This window comes from Bos indicus x Bos taurus, chromosome 11, assembly GCF_003369695.1.
Source record: "Bos indicus x Bos taurus breed Angus x Brahman F1 hybrid chromosome 11, Bos_hybrid_MaternalHap_v2.0, whole genome shotgun sequence".
Classification (NCBI taxonomy): Eukaryota; Metazoa; Chordata; class Mammalia; order Artiodactyla; family Bovidae; genus Bos; species Bos indicus x Bos taurus.
The window spans coordinates 102,694,235-102,718,363 of NC_040086.1; the positions used below are offsets into that span (position 1 = coordinate 102,694,235).

General features: G+C 62.6%; 1 protein-coding gene and 1 long non-coding RNA gene across 4 annotated transcripts in view; one reads left to right on the forward strand and one right to left on the reverse strand.

The window, feature by feature from the left end:
• NACC2 (NACC family member 2) overlaps nucleotides 1-9,999 on the reverse strand; it is an 83,759-nt gene extending 73,760 nt beyond the window's left edge. The window contains exon 1 of one of the 2 annotated variants that reach the window (XM_027556730.1): nucleotides 9,898-9,999. The gene's annotated coding sequence lies outside the window, so the exon portion shown is untranslated. Of the gene's footprint in view, nucleotides 1-9,306; nucleotides 9,388-9,897 lie in introns of those variants that run through there. The other variant, XM_027556732.1, reaches the window with a different exon arrangement.
• Nucleotides 9,333-23,894, forward strand: LOC113901801. Of its 2 annotated transcripts, XR_003513539.1 has the most exons (4): nucleotides 9,333-9,421; nucleotides 21,289-21,453; nucleotides 22,306-23,635; nucleotides 23,742-23,894. It is a non-coding gene; the product is annotated as an uncharacterized LOC113901801 (long non-coding RNA). The 2 variants fall into 2 exon arrangements; XR_003513538.1 differs by having other exon boundaries at nucleotides 22,306-23,894.
• Nucleotides 23,895-24,129: the final 235 nt, after the last annotated feature.

A 24,129-nucleotide genomic window follows, 5' to 3' on the forward strand; every position in this document is an offset into this window, starting at 1 on the left:
ACCTGCCTTTCCAGGAGCAGCTGGTGCTGAGTGGACCTGGCACCCTTCCGCGCGCAAGAGCCTCCGAAGACCCAGCTCCGTTCCCCCACCCATCCCCTTCTCCCTCCCCCAACACACAGGGTCCCACGAGTGGCGAGTGGCCAGCCGCTTACCCCTGCCCCTAACACACCCCTGGCCGCGACCCCCCTCCCTGCACGCTGGGGTTGCTTTAGAAACACACACACCAGACAAATTCCCTGAGGGACCGGACAAAATCTGCCACCGTGCCTCCAGCCGGCAGGGCAGCGGCGCGGGCCCACTGAACACGATCTGAGATGCACCCAGACTGGGGGCGATTCTGCAGAACTGGCCTGGACTCTGGGGTCAAGGTCACGAGAAGCCAAGAGAAGACCTCAGGTTTTCTGGACCAAAGGAGCGTGAGAGACACAGCAAGGCTCGGACGGACACGAGCACACCGGCGATCACACGTTCACAACTGGAGACCATGGAGACAGCCACGCGTCCTCGGAGAGGCCAAGGATAAACCCAGGGAGGGCCATCCGCACAGTGGACCACGCTCAGCTTTAAAAAGGAAGGGGGTCCTGACACAGGCCCCACAGATGAGCCTTGAGGACATGATGCTGACCAAAGGCCAGATGCAGAGGACAAAGGCCGTTTGAATTCCACCCATGTGAGGCCCCGGAGCAGTCAAACCCAGAGACAGGAAGTGGACGGTGGGGCCTGAGGCTGGGAGAGAGAGTGTTTGATGGGGACTGAGTGTCAGTTTGGGAGGATGAGAAAGTTCTGGAAATGGACGTGGTGATGGTTGTTACAGCACTGTGAACGGACTTAATGCCCCCGAGCAGTGCACTGAGAGTGGTTACGATGGCAGATTTTACTATAAGTAACTAGAATGCTCTGAATTAAAATTTTAAAAGCAGACCCGACAGGTGCCTGGAACACGATTTCACAGAGACCCTCTGGCTGTAAAGGGGTCAGGGCTGGGGCCGGTGGGACTCTGCAGTGGCCCTGGGGCTTTGGCCAGGCAGTGGCGGGCCACGCTCGTTTCAGTGGGCCGCACTGCAGCAGGGGTCGCTGACTCAGAAACAGTTCTGCGCTCAGTACGTGCAGCTCCTTGGTGACTTTAATACTGTTCACCCTCCACCCCCTCCTGAGTCACCAGGACCAGTGTCCTCTGCGGCTGGTGCTGGGTGGGGGAAGGGGGCCCTCCCCGACCGCGCTCAGACCTGAGACAGGGACAGCGGGTCCAGGAGGCCGGGGGAGGCCAAGTCAGCACACCCCCGCCCCAGAGAAGGGGCACCCGGTCCTGGGAGCCCCCATGCTCCAGGGTCCACCCCAGGTCCTGGCCAGACAGCCTAAAACCCCTCAGAAGAGCACCTCTGACCGTGGCCAGAACCCTCCTTCTGAGCTTGAGTTGAGGAAGCATGCAGCGTGTCCTCCCAGGAGAGAAGCCCCCCACCCCCCCACCAGGCAGCTGGGGCTGGGGTGGGGAAGGGACAGGAGCCCCCAGATACCTCCCAAGTAGAGCTGGGGGCCGACGCCTATGGATGCAGGGGGTGGGGGATACTTCCCACTTTCCTGGGTTATCAGGAATCACACGAAAGGCCCAGCACAAACTGCCTGCAGCCTCCCAGCCTCCCAGGCCCTCACCTGGCCAGGCGGTCACCCGCACTGGAACAAAGCCTGGGGCTCTGGACTTGGAGAGGGAGGCAGGAAGAGGCGCTGAGGCCCTGCCACAGGCCCCCGGATCGCGTGTCCACTCCCAGGCCTTCCACGGCCACCTGACGGCATGGTCGAGGCCCAGGAAGCTCAGGGCCCCTGAGGTCTGGGCTCATCTGGACCCAAAGTCCCAGGTCCAAGCCCCACCACCTGGACACCAGGGTCCCCTCTAGGCCCATCCAGGGCCACCTCCTCAGGGCATCTCTGCTCTTACTTTGCCTGTCTGCCTTGACTTCTCCACTATTTCACTCCCACTTCACGACCTTGGTTTTCTTCCAAGGGATGGAAGAGATGCAGGAAGAAGGGATGGGAGGGTCTCAGGGGCCCGAGTCTGCACTGCAGCTCGGGGTCCAGCCCCGAGGGCTCCATGGAGACCTCCCTCCCTCTCCTTTCCAGGCCGCTTCCCGGGACAAGGACTGGCCGACTAAACTGGGTTATGACAATTAACACAAATTCTGCCTCCTGTCCCCAAACTTACATAACCGTAGACACTGTCTCAGGAAAACCCTCCTCCATCGGTGGCCCCATTTCCCGCCCTCGACTAGGGCTTAGCTCCTGAACCAAAGGTCCTTCCAGACTTCCTAGTCTGATTGTGCTGGCCCTTCCCACCCGACGTCCAGCGGCTCACAGGAGCGGTGGCTACTGTCCGTGTGTCCGGCCACCCGCCCGCCCGCCCTCCTGGGCAAGCGCAACACTGAGCCACTGGGCCGGCCAGACCCTCCCCTTTCCTCTAGGCACTAAAGGGTTTCTGCAGCCAGCCTACCACACTGGTTGACTAGGGTCCATCCAGAATCTCAGAATGTGACCTTGTCTGCAAACAGGGTCTTTGCTGGCATAATTAGTAAGATCCTGAGATGGGAGGGATGTGTCCATAGGCCCAAGGATCGTCAGCGCCCCCGGCTCTGGAAGAGGCAAGGAGTCTCCCCAGAGCCGCAGGAGGAACCAGCCCCGGCTGCTCCCTGATCCTGCCGCTGTGTCTCTAGACTGTGAGAGAGTAAGTCTCTGTTGCTTTAAGCCCCCAAATTTATGATCATTTGCTACCCGGGCCCAGGAAAGTGACCCTACCCCCTACCCAGTGACCCCCGTTACCCTCCAGGGTGACCACGAGGCTCACGTCCCTTCCGACCTGCCCTCTCCACAGGCAAACAAGCATCACTGCCCTCCCGGAGCTGGGAGACCCCACAGGGAACTCCCACAGCAGCATTCACAAAGTCGGGGGGATGCTCTGGCCCTGGTAAGGCAGGGGGCCACCTTCAGACTCGAGGAGCGGGCAGGTGTGAGGGGACGGTCAGAGCCACACGCCAAGCCCCCCACCGCCTTCCCCTGGGGGCTGCCCTGAGCCCCTGGGGAACACCAGGTGCAGTGCTGAGTCAGGCGACAGGAAGGGGTCCTGCACCCAGGGGTGGGGGAGCCCCGTCTGCGACTCCAATCCCTTCAGGAGCGACAAGCACTTGGGGTTCGTGGGTCCCCAGGTCCAGCTGCTGCCAGAGCCAGTCAGGCCACCATAACCACTGGGCAAACTGGCCACTTCGTGAAGGCCACCAGGTGCCACCCAGAGCCTGACACAGAGACAACACTCGCTGCACAGACAGCATAGAGTCCGGGGGTGAGCCTGGGGGTCGTGAGCATCCAACCTTCACCCTGCCCACCCCTCCATGTACCCCCCCAGACAAGGAGCCAGGCCGGGTATGGAGAAAGGGGACAGGCCCTGCCCGGCGTCCGCAGACACAGCCAGGAAACCAACGGCTAGGGGGCCCGGGATGCGGGCTGTCGCCTCTCCCTACCCCGGGAAGGGACCTGCCCGCTCCCCACCCGCTCCCCACGCGCATCTCCATCCTGGGGGGATGGCTCCCGGAGGAGCCAGAGGGCAATTTGCATAATATTCTTTGCAAGTTAATATCAGCCTCTGATAATGATCTCGGCATAGCGTGGAGCGCTAAGGCGGCTGTTACAACACTAAGTAATCATATTTTAAATTATGTTTCCCTTTATAGAAAGGTGTTGCAAAAACACACAGACACGAAATCTGTCTGTTGCAGCCCCCTGCCAACCACCTGACCAGCTTCCCAGAGCCACGGCTGTGACTATCTACTGCTCAGGGCTGGCTAGACCCAGGCGCCCCAGGCTAGGCCCATGTCCCCACCGGGCCTGAGCCTCACCCCGGTCAGGGGTGCTATCTGGACGGGAACCACCACAGGCTCCAGCCACAGTCAAGGGTGAGTCTGTGCAGACAAGTTCACAGAGCACCTGGGGGGGCCCACTCTCGGCAGGGGCCGGGGGGGGTCCCAGCTCCCCTGAGCATAGGCAGTGGGGGAGCTTCCCGCCCCCCAACTCTAGCCCTGCCTTATGCTGGAGCCCCCAGTGCCCAGGACACCAGACTTCCAGGCGCGCATCTCCTGGGGGACGAGGGATCCTGAAAACTCAAAACCAAAACCATTGGTCCTTCCGGAACATCCCCCTTGCAGTCACTCACCCAGCGCCCGGACTTGGGGACCCACCCCTGGAAGGTGAGATCCTTGAGCCCTGGACACTCACACCATGACTGCGGCCACGGCACACCCTCCCGCCACAGGTGAGCTGGGCCTGGTGAGGACACGGGTCTGAGCACATGGCCACGCTGGGTCCCCTGGGGGAGCAGCAGGGGCTGGGCCCGAGTGTCCAGAACTGCTGGCCATCCACGGGGCAGGAAAGAGGGCTGACGGCCTGGGAGGGGCCCACGGCCACCCCCAAAGGGAGACCCTTCCCTCCCTTTCTCTTCATGCCGGAGCCGGGGCCACCACTCAATCTCTATTTTCTTAAAAGCTTTCTTTTCTTTTTTATTAAGAAAAAAAAAATCCAATTATAGCACAAATCTCTCAGCAGGGGTCAGTGTGGAATAAGAATAGCCAAAGTTAATGGACATGACACAGGCAAGATTAATGCCTAAAGGGTTTCAAAAGTTGTATGATGCAGATTTCATTAACATTTTAATTGTAATGTATCTTTTTAATCTTCTCTCACCCTAATGGCTTTATATCCCCCCCAAAAAAGAAAAAAAAAACTGCTGACAACAACAAAAAGTATTAATGTACAAAATTTAACAAAGGCGCTTAGCAGTGCAATGGAAACTACATTAAAGGAGCATTCTGTGTTAACACTGTGATTTTTTAACAGCACTAAAGTCGGAATGCAGCAGAGGCGGGCTGCTTCCCCCTTCTTGGCGCAGAGTCCTCGAAACAGATGCCGAGGGTGAGGGTGGGCTGGCCCCAAGGGGTCCAGGAGCCGACTTCCCGCAAAGACCACCAGCAGCCAGACGGCAGCGCTGCCCCTTCCCCACCAGCTGAACTCCAGGCAGCGTCCAGGAGGTGGGGGGCGGGGTGCGGCAGGGAGGGGGCGCATCTTCTGGAAAACGCCATCCATCAGAGCAGAAGCTCCTGGTACCATGCGGATGCGGTAGGGACAACTGGGGGTGTCACCAGAATGAAAAGGGGGCACCCCACCCCCAGCCCCCAGCCCACAGCCAGGGGCCCTTGGGTGGCTCAGGCCAAGAGGGCAGCCAGGTTACAGCCTCCAACTTTCAGAAGTGGTGTCTCAGGAAGCACACTCGGCCCTGCCTACTGAGTGCCCCTGAGACTTTTGCTGTCAATCAACAAACACTCCTAGAGCACCAAGCCTGTGCCTGCTGCTGTATATGATGCTTTGCTCCAAATCCAGCTGCTCTCAGCGCACAAGCCCCTCCTCCTGCTGCTCCAGGGCCAGCCCACCCTCAAGGACCTGGGGGGCTGGGCCTGATGCTGGACCTGGCGGGCCGGGCCAGCCCTGGGCCTGGGATGCAGCCCCACTGGCCAGGCTCACTGCTCACCCCGGTGACTATATATGGGCACTTTTGGGCCCCAGCGGTCCCCGCCCCCCGCCCTGCCTGCTTCCCCCAGCTCACAGGCAGGCGTGGGGCGGGGCCCCCCCGAGAGCTTGGGCCCATCCATGGCCATGTGCCCTCCTGGACGCCAGGGCCCAGGGCCAAGGGGGAGGGAGAGGGGGAAGATTCCTTCAAAGCCCCGGAGGAGCCAGCCTCTCCTCCCCATGGGACAGAGACCAACACCTTAGAGAAAAGTACGCCTCCACCCTCCTCCAGCCTCCCCGCAGACGCTAACAGAGAAGCAGGCTTTCCTTAAAGGGGCATGAACCACCCCCCCTGCCCCCGCCCTGCTGGCTCTAGGGAGGGGGCATCTCCAGACGGTCCCCAGGCTGGGCCTGCTCACCTGCAGTCTCCCAGCAGTAGCATCACTTCACACAGGCCTGGGCGGGGCTCAGAGAGGGCAAGTGACGCACCCCAGGTCACACGCCCGGGGACTGAGTGAGAGACCCGAGAGGTCCTGCTCCTACGCGCCTCCTTGCCTGGACTCAGGTCCACACAACAGAAGTTGGGGGCAGCCCCGGAGAGCCCAGGGCCACATCAGATCCCCTCTCGCTTCCTCCTGCTCAGACTCGCTCCCAAACCGGGCAGGGGGGAGTGCTCCCCACCATCCTTGTCCTCAGGGGGGGCTCTGAGGATGCCAACCCCAAAGGCAGCCACCAGGGAGCCCGGCTTGCTCCACACCTGCCCGCCAGAGGTCCGCTGAGATCATCACCCACAAGACCCTCAGCCACGGGAGGGGGCCGCCTGCTTCCAAAACCTGCACTTTAAATGACAAAGGCCAGAGGCCAGGGCACAGGAAGCCCAGCTCTCAGCTCCGAGCAGCCGCAGGTGACAGTGTGGAGCCCCGGCCAGCCGGGAAGCATATTTTGCAAATGATCTCATTGAGAGCCAGGCCTGGTGAGAGAAAGGATTTGCTAAAAGAGAAACAGAGGTCGCCAGGATCCCTGCCTGCTCGGGAGGCAGGGCGGGTGGCAGTGAACACTTCCCGGAGAGGGGGCCCGAGTGAGGAGGGGTGCAGGGCAGGGGGGGACACACGGGCCACAGCCAGGGGTACAGGGTGAGGAGACGTTCGTGTCTTGAATTGGGGTGCAGACATGAATGGAGATGCTGGCTCTAATTCTAAATTCAGGCCCCACCTGGAAGTACCCGAGGGCCAGACGGCTCGCCTCGGGGAGGACCAAGGGGCTGTCCAGGAAAGTGAGCCAGACGAGGATGAGGCACCGGCGGAAGCCGGGGCAGCGCCCAGACCACGGAGTGGTCAGTAGTGCTCCCTGCACACGTGCAGGCCAGCCTGACTGGGGCCAGTGAGAGGCCCTGAAGCCCCTCCCCAGCCCCCAGTCAGACCCCAGGCCCAACCAGACTTTCCCAGCTCCCAAACTGGGGCTGCCCACAGCCAGAAACATCTCTGGGTCCAGCCAGGGACCGAGGGCCCCCTCCCTGTGCAGGGAAGTGCCCCCCAACTCTACCACACCGCAAGCAAAAGCCTGGACCCAAAGACCAAGTTCCTGGGCCTGGGGCATCCCTTGGGGACCCTGGCCGCGCGAAGGAGCCAGGCCCCAGTCAGCTAACACGACAGATCCTCAGCTGGAAGGCTGCTTGTCTTATCCCAAGAACCCAGCCTGGGTCAAGCTCCCAAGTGTGCCTGTACTGGGGGGTCTGCAGGAGGCACTGGGTCTTGGGAGAACCAGGCTGGAGAATTGGGAGCTAGGGGCTGTCATCTGGGCTGCAGTTTATGCTCAAAGGGCTCAGCAGACGTTCACCACGCTGCCCCCAGCTAGGGGGCTCACCCGACTCCCACACCCCAGCAGGACAAGAGAACTTGGGGCGGGGTGGTGGGGGCGGGGGGAACCAGGCTGGAGCAGAGCCCAGGCGAGACAGGACAGGGTGACACGGAAGGGGGCAGATGGGCTGTGGGGGCCGGGCTCGCATCCCCAGGTGGAAGGAATGAGGCCTCAGGTGGCTGAGGCTTCCCGCTGTACGGATGGTGAGTGCCGGGGGCCGCACCAGGAGGCCCCAGGGCCAGGAGGGAGACCCCGTCTGCTGCAGCCCGCTCAGGCTCAGGCTCTACATTTCCGAGAGCACAGTGCTCAGAGGAGGGGCGTGGGGTGGAGCCCTGGGAACACCCTTGAAAGGGTCGAAGTCACAGTGCCTACCTTCTGTCCCGGAAGGGGTACCAGGCCCACCCTGGCCCAGGCCACAAGTCAGGCCTGCAGAGCCCTAGCTAGAGGCAGAGGTGCCAGAGGAGCCCCGGCTGCGAATGCCAGCTCAGCACTTGCCATCACCACTGTCTGTCTTCCATGAATAATGCAGCTCACGTTTCAGTTGGAAAACAGAGGGACGCTTTAAGGGTTGTGTTAAAAGTCACCCACGAGCCCACCTCCCGGGAAAGGCCCCTCTGAGCGCCCCACCACGTCCCTGACAAGGAACCCAGAGGCACTCCCGGGCAGCCAGGGTGGCTGGTGTCACCGTCAGAAAACACACAAGCGTTTTCTCCTGGGCCAAGATTCTGCAGGCGCCTCGAACGGCTGCAGAGCAGGGGCCAGACGGAGCCGGCTCGGAGTCAGCGGCCTATCAGGTGCCACAGCCGGCGCCCACCCCGCCAGGTGTGACCACCGAGCACCCACCTCTGCCACTGCGAGCAGAGAAGTGACACGGTCCCCCTTCAGTGCCCCTTCCCACCAGCTCACCGAAGCAGCGGGGGCCAGCCACCCTAGGCCTCGCCCCTCCCAGCTCCTTCACTCAGGCTCCAGCCGAGGTGCCACCCAACGGTGGCATGACCAACAGGAGGATGCCAGTGGGCCTCCTGGGAGGGGTGGGCACCACAGAGGGCCACGGGGAGGAGGGGAACGGGAGTGTTGGAAGGTGGATGGCAGTGCTGGCTGCTGACCCTTCACTCCTCGTCTCTAAAATGGAGCCGATCCTCAGAGACGCCTCCGCTAGGGTCCTAGGGGGGCTTAGACGACACTCCGCATGGAGTGCTGAGAAGCACCTGTGCTGAATACCAGACCCACATCCTTTGTCGACGGGGCGGGGCGGGGGGGGGGGGGGTAGCGGGGGTTAGAGGGGCCCGGAGTTCAACGGGGAAGAGGAGGGGAAGGTGGGGAAGTGGAGACCTGGAGAGACCCAGATCAGACCAGACCAGACCAGACCCAGCGAGCACAGCTCGGTGTGTGTTCAGAGTGCTCAGAAGACCAGCTCTGCCAGATGGCCAGCCCATACAGCCTGTTTCCCCTCCACCCCCAGCCCGCCCCCACCCCCCACCGACACACAGGACAGGCTCAGCTAGAACCTATGGCCAGGGGACTCACAGCTGGGTGCCCAACCGGTCCTCAGAAAAACCACCAGAAAGAAAGAGCCCAACTGCTCCCGTGGGCAAAACCTTTCAGACCCAGGTCTGGAGAAGGAGGAAGATTCCATCATAGTGGGCATCTGCCCAGATCCAGGACCGACCCACCGCAAATCCACAGGTTTAAGGGCCACCAGCAGAGAGCTGGCCATCAAAAGCGCCAAGACCAAACTTCTGAGAAGCCCGGAAGAGGAGACCCGGAGGTGACCTCTGACCTCATGACCACCCCCCCCCCCCAACCAGGTCGACGTCCGAAGGGCTTGAGTATGCCCCCCCTCCACCCCCCGCCCCGGCCCCGCGCCCGGCCCTGGCGGGGGTGGGGAAGGGCAGCAAGCTCAGAGCTCACCTCTGAGCTTCTTGGAGAAGGGGCTCCGGGGCCCCAAGACCTCAGCACCGCAGGAAACGCAGCGAGACAGGTGGGATCCCCCGCCCCAGTGCAGCCGTCCCCCAGGCTCTCCCAGGTAGGGGGTGCACGAGGGCGCCCAGAGGGCAGTGATGCCCCGAAGGGCGGGGGGATCCAGTGGGACTGGGGAGGCGGGGAAGGGAGACGCAGGGCGGGCTGATGCGCAGCCGCGCGGCCGGCCTCGGACCCCGGCCCCGGAGGGAGGGGCGTGTCCCCAGGCCGTATCCCCCCGCCGAGCTCGCGCGCATTCTCCGCCCCGAAGGGCTGAGATCCGTCCGTCCGGTCGGGGGAGGCCGAGTGTCCCGAGAAGCCCGGCGGGAGAGGAGACGCCCAGAGCCCGGGTCCCCGCTCGGCGGGGCGGGCGGGCTGCGGCCCGGCCGGGGCGAGCGCCTCCCCAGGCCCGGGCGCCGCCGGCCAGCTCGGCGGGCGGCGCGCGGCGCGAACTTGGGCACTGCGGCAGGCGAGGGCGGGCGCGCCGCGGAGTTAGCGGGAAGTGCGGCGGCGGGGCCCGCGGGCGGCGCGAAGTTGGGGTACCTGCGGGCGCCGGCCCGGTCCGGCCTGCGGCAGGAAGTGCTCCGGCGGCCCGGCGCTCCGGCTCACATGGACTTTCTCCGGCCGCGCCCAGCACCGGGCCGCACCGCGGCGGGCGGGGCGCGCGGGGGAGGCGCCGCGGGCCGTTTAAAGGGACAGCGCGCCGACCGCGTGCGCGCACTCGCCGCCCCGGGGCGCGCCGCCCCGCGCCAGGTGGGCGCCCGGGAAGGGGCGAGGAAGGAGCGGGTGCGGGTCCCGGGGCGGGGGGCGGCCGGTCCGCGCCCCCTCCGCGCGCCTCCTCCCCGACTCCTGGCGTGGGACCCTGCGTGGGGCCAGAAGCCGGGGCCGGACGAGGGCAGGACCGGGGCGCTGACCCACACACTCTGGAGGTGTGGAACCCCCGGTCCTGGGGCGCCCCCTCCCCGCGGCGGCCGCGCCAGCACCGGGATGCCGCGCTGTGTGGGGCCGCCGGCAGGAGCAGGTGCGCGGCCTTGGCTGCTACGGACGCCCGGAGGCCGGAGAGCGGGGCTGCGGAAGAAGCGGCGGTGGCCGGCGCCGCCGGCGCTGAGCCGCGTAACAGCTAGCTGCGTGAAGGCGGCCGGGTCTGCTTTCAGGCCCGGCGTGATCTGGGCGCACTGGCTGTTAGTGACTCCTCCCGACCCCAGCGGCTCCCGGTTTTTTGCTCGAGGCCCCCCTCCCGTGGACAGAGGTGATGTTTTAAAACAAGGGCGGACAAATAAAATCAGCTACAAACCGGAAAGGACCCTCAAAAGTCCCCCTCAGTCGCCCCCACACTAACCTGAGGCCTGGGGTCAGGACAGGCCAGAGACCTCCTGGCTCGCTCAGCGCCGCGGGGTCCTTGCAGGAAAATGGGGCGGCACCGGGTCAGTGGTCCTGAGCAGAGGGTCACTGGGAGGAGGGGCTTGGTGTGAAGAACAGGGTTCCCACCTTCACTTTCACCCCCAGAGTACTTTCTGGGTCCCTTGGGGGTCAGAGGCTGGGGCTAAAGCCCTGCAGGACAGTTAGCCAAGGTCATTCCTAGGACAGTGGTCAGAAGCTGGTCTGAGTACTCCTGTCCCCAGTCTCATAAGTCCTTGACTTTGGTCATGGACTGACCCGCGACCCCATCTCGAGGTCAGCAGAGAAAGCCTCCCCCCACCAGCTCACTCCTGCCTTGCCTCAGGGGGGGATGGGTATGAAGCCTTAAGGATGCTCTGGGTACACCCCCAGAGCCCCACTTAGACCTAAGCTTGTCCCAGGCCCCACATCCTCCCAGCCCAGCACATGCCTGCAGGGCAGTCTGACTGTCCTGAGGGGACTCTTATCAGTTGGAGACACAGTCACGTGGCTTGGCATGTGGTCCTTACAGGTAACTGCCTCCTGCTCAGCACAGGACCGGTGGAGGCTGGGGTGGGGGTGGGGGTGGGGGTGGGGTACCGCAGGGGAGGGAAGCCATGCCCTGGCCTAGAGCAGCTTTGCAGCCCCAGCTTGCCACTGGCTCCTCAGTGTTATTAGAACCTCGGCTGTGCAAACGCCCCAGGGCCCTGGGAAACTGGGGCTTCTGCAGACACCTCTGAGCCCAGAGGGACCTCCCTAGCCACTTTCAGGCAAGGGGTCAGGATGCGAAAAGCCATCCACAAGGCTCCAAAGCCCCCCACCTCGTGCCGGTGGCGCGGGTCGCCGTGTGGATGGGGTCTACAGGTGTGGCCACGTCACGGGCGCCAGGTGAAGATGGGGCGGGGTGCTGGCTGTTTCATGCACTCACCTGGGGAGCTGGTCACACCTTCGAACATTCCAGTTGTTTTTAATCACTTGTGTTTTCTAAACATGAAAGAGATTCTTCTTTAACAAAAGACATTTGGAAAATATTGAAAAGTTTTTAGAAGACAACAGATAACCCACAAGCCTGTCTCCAGGGCTGAGGAGCGGCTTCGGTGCAGCTTCTGTGTGCATGTTGTGGGGGGGGGGGGTGTGCAAACCACACCTGCACGTTTTAAACACTACAGCTGAACACCTGTGAGAATCCAGGCCTGCGCTACACGCCCTGCAAGTTGTCTAACTCGATTTTCACAGCAGTTCCGTCAAGTTGGTTCTCTGTTCCTGTTTCACTTAGGAGGAAAAGGCAGCTTAGGAAGAAAATGCAGCCAGCCTGGGATTCCTCCTCACTCCCGGTCCCCCAGCAGGCAGGGCGGGGTGTGGTCCCTCTGTCTGATCACTAGGACTCATAGACGTTAAGAAGGGTCAAACTGTGCTGGCTGATATGCAGGCTGGGCAGCTGCAGTCCCCTCGTGAGGGATCTGATTAGCACCGCAGTCCGTCTGAGATGCCAGCAAGGGGTTTCTCAGCTCAGGGAGGCCTGGCCTGGCCTCCCATCCTGAGCTTTCTGGGTCTATAGCTTCACTTCCCGCCTTTTATCCAGAGAGTGTCAGGCTAGGGAGAGAGAATAGTCACAGAGGTGACCCTACAGACAGACTGATGAGAGGGTGTCAGGGGTGGGGGCTCTGGGCGCACTAGGGGGCAAGGCTTGTCTGCTATCTGTCCTTCCCTGGACAGTGGACGTGTTTGGGAGCCGGCCAGGTGCTGCTCCGGTGGTCCTGAAGGTGGCCGAATGCTGGGCAGCGGGGTGGAGCCGGCTCCCGTGGTGGGAGCACCGACACCTCTCCCCTCGGTGCTCCCCAAGTCCAGCCCAGTTAGCTGAGGCCTCCGCCCACTCTGCTGTTGTCCTGGGCCCCATGCAGCCTGGGGCTCCCCACCCTGGAGACCCCTGAAAGCCAATACTAATGGGCGGATCTGCAGACATTGCCACATCAGCTCTGGGAAGAGGCCCACGTCCTCCATTGAGGCTCATCTCAAAGATTAAGGTCCATCAAGCACACCAAGCCCGAGACTGACTTAGCCAGGCACCTCCCTGCCCTGTCCCCTCGGGTGGCCGATGGATGTCTCAGTGTGATGCAGACTGACCGTGCCCATCTCTGTGCCCGGTCCCCCCCACCTCAGCATGTGGCAGCGCTTCCTTCCGGAAGCTCCATCTGTCCAGAGCCTAGGCCCAGCACAGAATCCCCGTCCCACCCTCCTCACACCCCAGTGCTTACAGCTCTGCCGCCAGGCTGTGTCAGGGCTCCAACCCACCCCTCCTGCTCCAGCTCCCCACCCCCCGTCTACTCCCCTCTCCACCCACCCCCCTCTCAGGTCCCTGCAGCAGCCCCCTGCCCGGCCTCCCTGCCTGGCCCCTCGAGCCCCTGCTTGGCCCCCCTGCCCACCCCCTCGAGCCCCTTTCCGGTCCCCCCATCCATCCCTTGAGCCCCTGCCTCCACATGACAGCACAGAGATGCTTCTATACATGTCAGATCACGGCGCCCCCCTACTCAGCTCCCTCTGCGCCCGCATCTCACTTCTCACTCAGAATGCAAGCCTCAGTCCTTGCAGTGGCCGGGACCTGGCTCCTCACCCACGCCCCCTCCACTCGGCCGCACTCGGGTTCCAGCCACACTGGCTCCTGCATGGGGCTTCCTCACGTTGGCGCCCTCCTTCCCCAGGGCCTTTGCACCTGCTGTCCCCACTGCCTGGACCTTCTTCCCCCAGCGTCTCTGAGGCTTGACCTACGGCTCCTTTTGGGTCTCTGCCCGGATGTCCCTGGACCATGGGCCCTCCTGACCCTCCTGTATGAAACAGCCATTTGGGCCTTTGCCAGCCAGCTCTCCCTGACCCGACCTTGTATGAATCCACTCTGAGGTTCAGAGCCCCTGTCTCCCCTTTGGGGCACAGGCTCCCTGTCTTGTCCACGGCCCTGGCCCTGACCTGCGGGGTACCCGGCACAGACCGGATGCCCATGGCCATCTGTGGGGTGTGGGAGCCTGAGGGATGCTATGTGCTTGCTGACGAGGGACTGGACACCGCCCCCCCACCTGCCTGAGTTCTTGGTGCCGCTTTCCTGTGCTCGGAGGGTCCAGGGCACCCAGTCAGCAGGAAGGGAAGCAGCAGCGGGGACGCCAGGTCAGACCCGTGGCTGGGAACAGACTCCAGCATCGTGATCAGCAGCGAGGCAGCAGGTCCTGCCGGCTGCCTTGCGTGGGAGCCGCAGCCGTGACAGCGCCCGGTCCGGGCTGGGCGGGGAGCAGAGAAAGGTCTGTCTGCCTCCTGCCTGACCTTTGCCAGCAGGACATGGAGGAGCCCAGGCTGGCACGGCCAGTGCGTGCCTTCTCAGGGGAGCCTCCAGGTCTGTGGCAGGGGGGCCACCTGACTTCCTGTCCAGTCCCTCCTCGGAAGCTGCCCCCACGTAGGGGCTTCCCAGGCCTTCCTGGGGAGGGGCCTGTGGAGGGTTTTCCTGCAAATCTCAGAGCAGTGTTCCCAGCAGAGGCACAGGCAGCAAAGACCCCTCCGTAGACCAGGCGGCTGTCAGGACAGCCGCGCGGCTCCCTTTCCGGCTCTGAGCGGGGCCCTGGCTGCCCCGTTAGCGGCCGCGTGCCAGCAGTCCACAAGTGCCTCTTTGTTAGGCCCCCGCTCCGTGCCAACCAGGCCAGCCACTCGCAGGCCGGCTTTGAGCAGGGTCCCCACCCTCCCCCAGACCCGCAGAAGTCAGGCCTTCCAGTTTAGCTGGGTTTGTGCCCACCTTGTCCCCAGCTCGGGGTTCATTGAGTTCACCCCCACTTTTAATACTGGAACAGTCCCCTCCCAATCCTACGGCCTACCCGACACGTCCCCCACCCCCTGGGAAGTCTGCCAGCCCCCCAGGGTGGCTCCCGCCCAGGCCTGGAGAGCAGCAGGGGGCTGCTCACTGTCACGGCCTCTCTGGGCGACGACAGCCTAGGACAATGGGCAGGCACCTCCCCGGCCACCCAGGGCCCAGGCCACCCTCTAGCCAAAGCCCAGCACGGGCCCTCCGGGCTGGCACCTCTCCCAGGAGGCCCCAGCCTGCCCTCCAATGAGACTACCTCTGCCTTTGTTCCTGGCCGAGCCTGGAGTTCCCCTTTGCCTATCAGGGTGCACTGCCTGCAGCTTCCGGGCACTGGGCAGGATGGTGGGGAGATGAGTCTGCAAGGTCCACCCACCCCAGATCCTCCCACAAAGGGGCTGGCAGCCACCTGGAGACAAGACCCTCCTGGTCCCTTGGCTGCCTCCTCCCACTGCCACTGCTATTTTCGTGGCGGTATTCTCACCGGAGAATTAGCGAGACACCCTCCCCCCAGGGAAGGGCCACCCCTCCGCCCTCCAGATGACCTCTCGATCATCTCAAGGGTCATGCTGGGCCACGGAACACTCGAGTGGGCACTTCCGACTCTTTCTGGGGTTGTGGCTGAGCTTGCTCCGAAGCCCACCATGACCTGCAGGGCCCAGTGGCACCTGGCTCTGCATGGCAGGTGCCCGTCACCCCCTGCAAGGCCTGCCCAGGGGGCGTCCCCCTACCCCAGACCCAGGATCAAGCTTGTCCTGCAGTGAATCTGGGGACAGACGGCGGGCTCCAGCCCTCCAGCCAGCCCATGTTCTGCTGTGAGTGGCAGCTGGACCCCATGTTGGGGGGACTATGAAACTTCTGAGCATCTGATGGGAAAGCCTGGCCATCCTGTAGCCATGCGAGCTGGGGACTAGGGTGATGCCCAAGGGCGAGGTGCAGCGAGTAGGGGAAAGACAGGTGGAGTGGGGCAGGGGCGGGTGGCGTGGGGGAGGAGTGGGTGGTGTGCCCAGAAGGGCTGGCAGGGCCTCACTCAGTGACATCCCGCCAGGCCTGAGCGGCTGGCCTCAGTCCTCTCCCCACCCACGCAAGCTGCCTGTCTGTGCTGGCCACGTCCCCCGCCCCCACTGCCACAGGGCCTTTGCACCTGCTATTCCCCTGCCTGGGAAACCTCCTCTTCTGTACTGGCAAGTGAGCTCTGGTTGGTTCACCCTTCAGCCCAAGGTCGTCCACTAGGGCCCTCAGGGAAGCCATCCTGACCCCTCCCCACGCTGGCTCTCACACTGCTGGGCCCCTCCTTTTGGCTCACATACGACTGAGCTCTACACTTATGAGCAGATGGTTTAATCAAGCCCCACGAAGAGGAGACAGGTCTTGCTCAGAAGCGGGGACTGCGGACAGAGGCTGCAGCAGCCTGGGGAGTCTGCAGGTAAGGCGGTCCCCATGCTCAGCAGGGGGAGCAGGCAGCACGCTCGCCTACAGACATCAGGTCCTCCTGGAAGTCCTGCTCTGTGCCAGGCCTGGGACTCCGCCCCGGAGGTCAATGGAGAACACGACAGGCCAGGGCTGCTCCCCTGGGGCTTATGTCCCAGACAGATGGTTACAAAAAAAATCACGGACTGAAAAGTGCCATGCACACAAGGAGATACCACTTCATCCCTTACGATGATGAGAAGAATATAACCAAAACAAAATGAAAAACGGAATAACCAGTGCTGTGGAGGATGTGGGGAAATTGGAACCCTCGTGCAATGCTGGTAGAAATGTAAATGGTGAGGCGCCGTGGAGAACAGTGTGCTGTCCATCAAAATATTAAACATAGAGCTGCCGTGCGATCCAGCAATCGCACTCCTGGGTGCACACTTCAAAGAACTGAAAACGGGGTCTACCAGAAATGTGTGCACCTGTTTATAACAGTCACACCTCAAAACAGCCCAGGTGTCCGCAAAGGGTTGAACAGTATGTAGTGAACACGTTCAACGGTATGCTGTTCAGCCTTAAAAAGGAAGGAAATTCTGACACAGGCTGCAGCGTGGATGAGCCTGGAGGACGTTGTGCTTGGTGAAATGAGCCCAAGACAGCAGGACAAACCCGGTAAGGTCCACTTACAGGAGGTCCCTCCAGGAGCCAAACGCACAGACAGAAAATAGAAGGGGAGGGCCTGGTGCTGGAGGAGGGGCGTGAGCAACCAGTGGGGACAGAGGGGCGGCTGGGAAGGCGGCAGCTTCCTGGAGATGGGCGTGCTGATGCTTGCACAGCGACGTGAGTGTGCTTGATGCCCTTGCCCTGTGTTTTTGTTAAGATGGGGCTCCCCTGGTGGTCCAGTGGATAAGAGTCCCCCTGCCAATGTGGGGGACACGGGTTCAATCTCTGGTCTGGGAAGATCCCACGTGCCACGGGGCAACTAAGCCTGTGCACCACAGCTACTGAGCCCAGGTGCCCTAGAGCTTGCGCTCTGCAACAAGAGAAGCCACCGCGGCCAGACGCCCGGGCACCGCAGCAAAGGGTAATCCCCGCTTGCTGCAGCTGGAGAAAGCCCGTGCGGCGACAGAGACCCGGCACGCTGCGCTGTGCTTAGTCGCTCAGGCGTGTCCGACTCTGCGGCCCTATGGACTGTAGCCCACTGGGCTCTTCTGTCCACGGGGATTCTCCAGGCAAGAAAACTGGAGTGGGTTGCCATGCCCTCCTCCAGGGGATCTTCCCAACCCAGGGATCGAACCCAGGTCACCTGCAATGCAGGCGGATTTTTTACCATCTGAGCCACCAGGGAAGCCCATGAACGGCCGTTGTGGGTTGCCATGCCCTTCTCCAGGGGATCTTCCTGACCCAGGAATCGAACTGGGGTCTCCTGCTTTGCAGGCGGATTTTTTCTTTTACCAGCTGAGCCCACTTGCTGCAACTAGAGAAAGCCTGTGCAGCGACAAAGACCCAGAACAGCCAACCACAAATAAAAGATTAAGATGGTGGATTTTATGTTATTCATATTTTCTGCAAGGAAAAACGAAGTAATGCCGGGCACTGAGAGGAGGAGGCTGTTGGCCAAGAGGAGACCTAGGGCTGAAGAGGAGGCAGGTGGGCAGGGCTGAGGGAGCAGGGACCCTGGAGCCAGGAGGACCCTGGAGCCAGGAGGAGCAGGCTCGGGGGTGGGGCCTGTGGCAAGGGGCGGGGCCCGTGGCAAGGGGCGGGGCCAGGGCTGCCTTGTTCTGACCCAGGTGGAGGTGAAGAGGAGAAAGTTCTGTTAGACAGCTGGGGCCTCTCCTGGGGCCCAGGGAAGGCTGAGGGGCATGGACTGGGTCAGGATGGGGAGCCCAAAGGATGAAAGGGTCAGTGATGCAGCATTCGAACTGTCGCTAGGATGGTGGTCCATGAGGGCCGTTTCCTCAGACGGGGCTGTGGGAGCACAGTTTGGGGGATCAGGCCCCCCGGGGAAATGACAAGTGGCACTTGCTGCTCCAGGGTCAAGGCCCTGGGGAGTCAGACCAGACTCGGCTGGGGTTAGAGGCTCGGGGGTAGCAGGCTCGCTGTCAGCAGCGGTCGCACGGTCTGTCCTGGTCTCGTCCTCCCCTCTCGGCATCTGGCCACACAGCCGACCCTCTGTCCTCCTCCAAAAGCCTTCCAGTGGCTCCCCCGAGCCACAATGCCATCCCCGGACCCTTACGCTCCACACCACCCACTCTGACCCACCCCCAGGCTCTGAGGCACGACTTGCAGAGTGCAGATCCCCAGGTGACCGGTGCGCTGGTCCACACTGGGATCTTCGGGGAGTGTCCTCGGGCCCGGACCGGCCTGCGCTCTGCCTGCAGGACCCAGGCTCCTGCCTGAGACTCGCAGGCCCTGCCAGCTGGGGGCCTGGGGGACCCTGGGGATGGATGTGGGGGGGTGGTGAGGAGATGCTCTGGCAGCTCAAGAGATGCGCAGGCAGGGACACCGAATCTGGGGTCTGCATGCAGGGCAGCAGCTCACAGCCCAGGGGCCCCCACTGAGGCCAGCAGGAAGGACCCCACAGACTCAGACCCGGGTCTGGTCCTGCGAGGAGCAACAGGTGCCTGGGGTCCACGGCACCCAGAACTAAAGACCATCCCTTCCGCAGGGGTGGCGGGGTCCACACGGTGACCCAAGGGAGGCCCGCAGGGCGCGGCCGTCAGCAGAGCCCTGCCCACGCGGCAGTGGCGGGGTTCACACCCCGGGAGCTCAGGCATCAGCCCTCACCTGGCCAGCTCCCCGGGGGCTGCCCCAGGCCAGGGCCTCCTTGGGGGACGAGTGGTGTGTTCCCTCTGCCCCCTTGGCCTCCAGCCCTGCTGGACCGTCACTCCCCTGCCTAGGGCTGCAGGTGGGCCTGGCACCTCCTGGGCCTCCCCAAGGGCACCCTCACCTTCTCCATAGGGAGTCGCTAGGTTTGATAACAGATGAAGACCACATGGCCGTCTCCGGCCACAGAGGGGCCCCCCCACCCCCAGTGCGGTTGTTTCACTAGGCTCCTAATACCCCACCGTGGCTCCAGCAGTCCACACCCGGGGCTCTGGGGTGGCAGTGCGGACTGAATCCAGCCCTGCCCTTTGGTGCTGCAGCCCCGGTCCCTGCTGGCCGTGGCCATCTTTCTTTTGCCTGGAAGTTCTGAGCAGGGACCTGGTGGCTCAGATCCAGGCTGCCCCAGCGAGGCATCCAGCCGGGAGGGATGGGGTGGGCCTTAGTTCAGGCCTGGGCTTTGTGCTAACATCTATGTCCCCATCCATCCACGGTCCCATTGCCTCTGGAGGCCAACCCTCACCAAGGGGCTCCCACCTCAGGGCTGGGGATCTCCGGGTCCAGGACCAGGTCCTCTGGGCACTTCTGTGCAGGAAGAGCCCATCCAGGGAATTAGGTGCCTGCAAACTATGGGAGGGTTTGAACTGTGGTGCTGGAGAAGACTCTTGAGAATCCCTTGGGCAGCAGGGAGGTCAAACCAGTCAGTCCTAAAACAAATCAGTTCTGAATGTTCATTGGAAGGACTGATGCTGAAGCTGAAACTCCAACACTTTGGCCACCTGATGCGAAGGGCCGACTCATTGGAAAAGAAAAAAACCCTGATGGTGGAGAAGATTAAAGGTGGGAGGAGAAGGGGACGACAGAGGATGAGATGGTTGGATGGCATCACCAACTCAATAGACATGAGTTTGAGCAAACTCCGGGAGATAGTGGAGGACAGGGAAGCCTGGCGTGCTGCAGTCCCTGGGGTCACAGAGAGTCGGACTTAACAACTGAACAATAAGCGATGAGAGGGGCGTCGGGGAGGGAGGAGCCGGACTGACTGTGGGTGCCACAAGCAGGCGGAGGTTGAGGGTGCAGGGCGTGGCTGCTGCGCCCCGTGTCCACAGGGGACCTGCCGTGCTCCTCTCACCACCCCCACACACCTGAGTGGGCCACGGGCTTCTCCTGGGTGGGGGTTCACCTGCCTCTGGGCGGGCGGCAGCAGGCCCCGACACCTGGAGATGGCGTCTCTCTTCCTGATGGCCGACCAGGCTGCCCTGTCTTTCGTCTCCACCAGGGAGGGATCCTGCCCCGGGCACGTTGCTTGCAGCTGGAGGACTGAACAGGTGCTGGGTGCAGGACCTTTTATCACAGAATCCACTTCCCTTCCAAACCCTGGCAGAGCGTGTTGATTTCCTGGTGTTCCTTCACCTCAGGCACCAGGCTGGAATGCCTGCCCCTTTGGGCTCCCACTCCTGGCTCCCGACCCAGGCACGCACTGGCTTCGGGAACTGGAGGCTCCTGAGCTCGGGGCTGGGTGCCCAGGGGGAAGGGGGCCTGAGGCCCATCCCTGCCCGCACGCTCTCATACAGATCAACCCCTCACCCCTGCCGCCCACCCCACAGCCAACGAGCGGTTTCGCCGAGGGCGGGGCCTCATTCGTGGGGGTTGATGGTTGATGAGAGCAGCTCTGGGATTAAGGCTTACTCCCTTGGCCCCAGACCCCTCCCAGAAGCCCTTCACTGGGGGCAGCCCCCACGTCCACTGAAGCACCTTCTCCAGCTGGGAGCTGGGTCCGAGAGCACACCCACCGCTGGGGTGTGAGGCGCCGTCTCCCAGGCCCCGCGTGGCCTTGGGCTGAAGCTGGCCTGGGGTAGCTGTCTGCGCTTCTGACTCCTGACCCACCCCTCCTGGCCTCAGCCTGCCCTGCAGGGCAGACACACTGGTTAGCACGAGGGGCCTGCAGTGCTGAGGCTGGGGCCATCTGCAGGCGCCTGTCGGGCAAGTTTGGATCCCTTGCACAGAAGGAAACTGGGTGAGCCTTTCGGTTTCTTGTCAGAGGCTGCAAACCCGTGGCTCGCTCTGCACGTGAATTAGGGCAGCGCAGTTTTGGTTTCTGGATACCTCCCCTCGGTTTAAATTGGATGCTCAATCTGCTTCCTCTTTTGTCCTAAATTTCCCTCCAACATCTAGTGCAGCTGTTAAGCAGCTGCTTCTGCCTGCTCCTGAGAAGGCCAAGGGGCCAGGCAGCCACGTGACTCACCTTCTCCCAGGAGGGATAGTAGGGTCTGGGCAGGGTGGATATGGCAGCGTAGGGGACAGTCAGTGCCTCTGGGGGATGCAGGAGAGAGCTGGGCACAGGTTCCCCAGGGAGGAGACAGACAGGATGCAGACAGGACTTGGCAAAGGTTTTGACAGCTGCAGCTAGAGACATGCAGGTGAGACGAGCAGAAGGACTTCCGGGGGCCAGGTCCTAAAGACTGGGGCTGATTTTCCAGGGATAACTCAGCAAAAGTCAAGCACCCATGCCCATGGGCACTTCTGGTGGGAGACCTCCCGACCCTGAGACCCAGCTGACGGAGGCCTTGAATGACCCTGGACACAGTCATTAAGAAAGTGGAGGGACTACTGAGTGCCAGCCCCAGGGACACGGGGCATCTATGGTGAGTGTGTGCCTGTCCCCTACTTTACATGTTAAATTCTAGACTCCAGGAGAAGGTATTAGGAGGTGGGGGCTTTGGGGAGCCCCACCCTCAAGAATGGGATTATAGATGAAGACCCAGAGAGCACATGCCCTTTCCACCCTTTCCATGGTGTCTGGGATCCTGGACGCTGCCCTTGCCAGATACCCACTCTGCTGGCCCCGGGACCTTGGACTTCCAGCCCCAACAAGGAGAAACAGACAGGAAGATCCCCTGGAGAAGGGAATAGCTACCCACTCCAGTATTCTTGCCTAGAAAATCCCATGAACAGAGGAGCCTGGTGGCCTACAGCCCACGGGGTCACAGAGTCAGACACGACTGAGTGACTAGCACTTCCACTTTCCGGGAGATGCAGATGTTTGCTGTTTATGGGCCACCAGATCTGTGATGTTCTGTCTCGAAAGGGCTGAGATAGGACAGTCCTGTTCATTCACTCGCTCATCATTCAACAGAGGGCCAGGTCTCCTTGAGAAGGTCCTTCTAGAGGTTGTTCCCTCAGGTCGTGTCCCTGAGGTCAAGACCAGGGCGGCTGATCTGCCCCCAGGCAGGCCCTGCAGCCGTCGCCCCGGTTGCCGGCACCTTCCTGGAGCAGGGGGGCCAGGAAGGCTGGGCCCTGGTCCCTCTGGGTTGCAGGGGCCACTGGAGCCCGCTGCGCCCTCCTCCCTGCAGCCCCCGCCCGGAAGGAAATGCTGGCCTTGAGCTGCGCTCCCCAGAACCCCTCCCAGCCCCTGGGAGGAGCTGTGTTCAGCAGACCTGTCCACTCTGGGCGGTGAGTCCAGACTGCCCCCCACCCATTTCCTCTCCCCTCTCTAGCAGGAGGAGCTGGTGGTGGAGAGAAGCGACCCCCTCTTCCCAGCACAGGGTCGGGAATAAGACCCATCCCCACGAGAACCAGCTCTGAAGACAGCAGCCAGAGGACCACATGCAGGAAGCCAGAAAGGCAAATGGAGCTGGGACGCTCGCCTCCCAGCTTGGAACTGCCCCTGCTCCAAACCGAGGACACTTGTGCGCACACGTGTCTGCATAGTGTGCACACGTGCACACACACACGTGTGCCGGTCAGCTGCACGGCAAGGGGGGGGGTGGGGGGTCACACAGGGCTGCAGCCGCTCTGAAATGCTCCTCAGTGACCCGTCCGCTCAGGACACCGGTGGGTGTCCAGCGCAGGCTGAGTCAGCCCCAGGGTGTGGATTAAGGAGGATAATCATGTTCATTGGGGCACTTTCATGCACGGAGCCGGGGAAACAGGGTCATCGAAGTACAATTTGAAAAGCATACAAATAATTCATGTTCCCATTATGTCACAGTGCTGTTGTAAATGATGAATTCACACTTAAAACCCAGGGGCATATCATCAAAGAGCAGCTACCCACCACCCTCCCACAGGCAGCAGAGGCCCCCTTAGTTCTGCAAAGTCCACAGGTGGGCACTGGGCAGCGGCGCAGGCCTGGAGGAGCCCAGGGCTGGGCAGTGGGCAGAGGGGGCAAGGATCCTCCAGGCCGGAGACACACCCAGTGCCACCAGCCCAGGGGGCAGCACAGCAAAGAGAAGGGAGAGGGTGCTAGGGGCCGCTGGAAAGATCTGGAAACCCGTTCTCTGGTCACGTGAGCCCCATTCACAGGGGCGGCCGGCGGTCAGGGTGAACAGCACCATTCCTACCAGCAGGGGCCCCAGGTTGTATGGGGGGGGCTCCCCACACACCTGGCTACGCCCGGCCCTGGGCCAGACCATCCGTCTCCCCATCTCGGCCTCAGACAGCTGGTGCCGGGCTCCTGAGCCCAGTGAGGACAGGAAGGTCACTGCTTGCTGCCTGGGGAGGGGGCCGCCACGGCAGGACAGCTGACTCCGCTCGGTAGCCCCGCCCTGGCCTCCTAGGCTCCGGGCCAATGTCACCGTCCCCTCCCCTGGCCACCTCTGCTGGACCATTGATTCTGTATGAATATTCATGCAGCATTTCAGCCAGGGCTAGTCATTAATATTCCAAGAAAGCAGAATGGGGCCGCGTTGGGTTCTCCTGTGTGAATGGGGGTCACGCGCGCTGATGGGGACGTGGCCTGGGCCTCGCGGACACTTGCATCAGCCTCCGGGGCTTCTGTCTGAAGACGCTGTCTGATCAACCCACTGACCGACCGCAGGCAGGCAGGTAGCACAGAAGTACAGGGTCCAGAGAGGGCAGCGGGTGGGGGCTGCCCCAGGCCCCTCCCACTCTGACCACACGGCCCTCCAGACCTCACGTCCCCGCTCCGCAGACGCTCGCCCTGCATCCACGGCCCTCTCTGTGCTGAGGATACTGAGGAAGGCCCGGCGTCTGTGGTCTCACCCTTGGGATCCCCAGAGCAACACCTGCCTGCCCCAGCATCTAGCCAGGCCGCCTGGCACTCTGGGCCCTTGGGGGTCCTGGCTTAAGTCCTGCCCCACTCTGGCCCGGGGCCAGTCCCCACGGGTGGCAGTACCCGCCCCTTTCAGCTTGTGCCCGCCCCACGGCTCTAGGTCACAAGGGCCAAGGTGGCAGGTGCCCACAGTTGGGCCAGCCGGGGTGGGAGAGCTCTGCCCAACCGGGGCTCCTGTGAGCTTGCCTGTGCCCAGGGTGGTGCACTCGCCATCTCTTGGCTTAGGAGGACGAGCTGACTCTGGGGC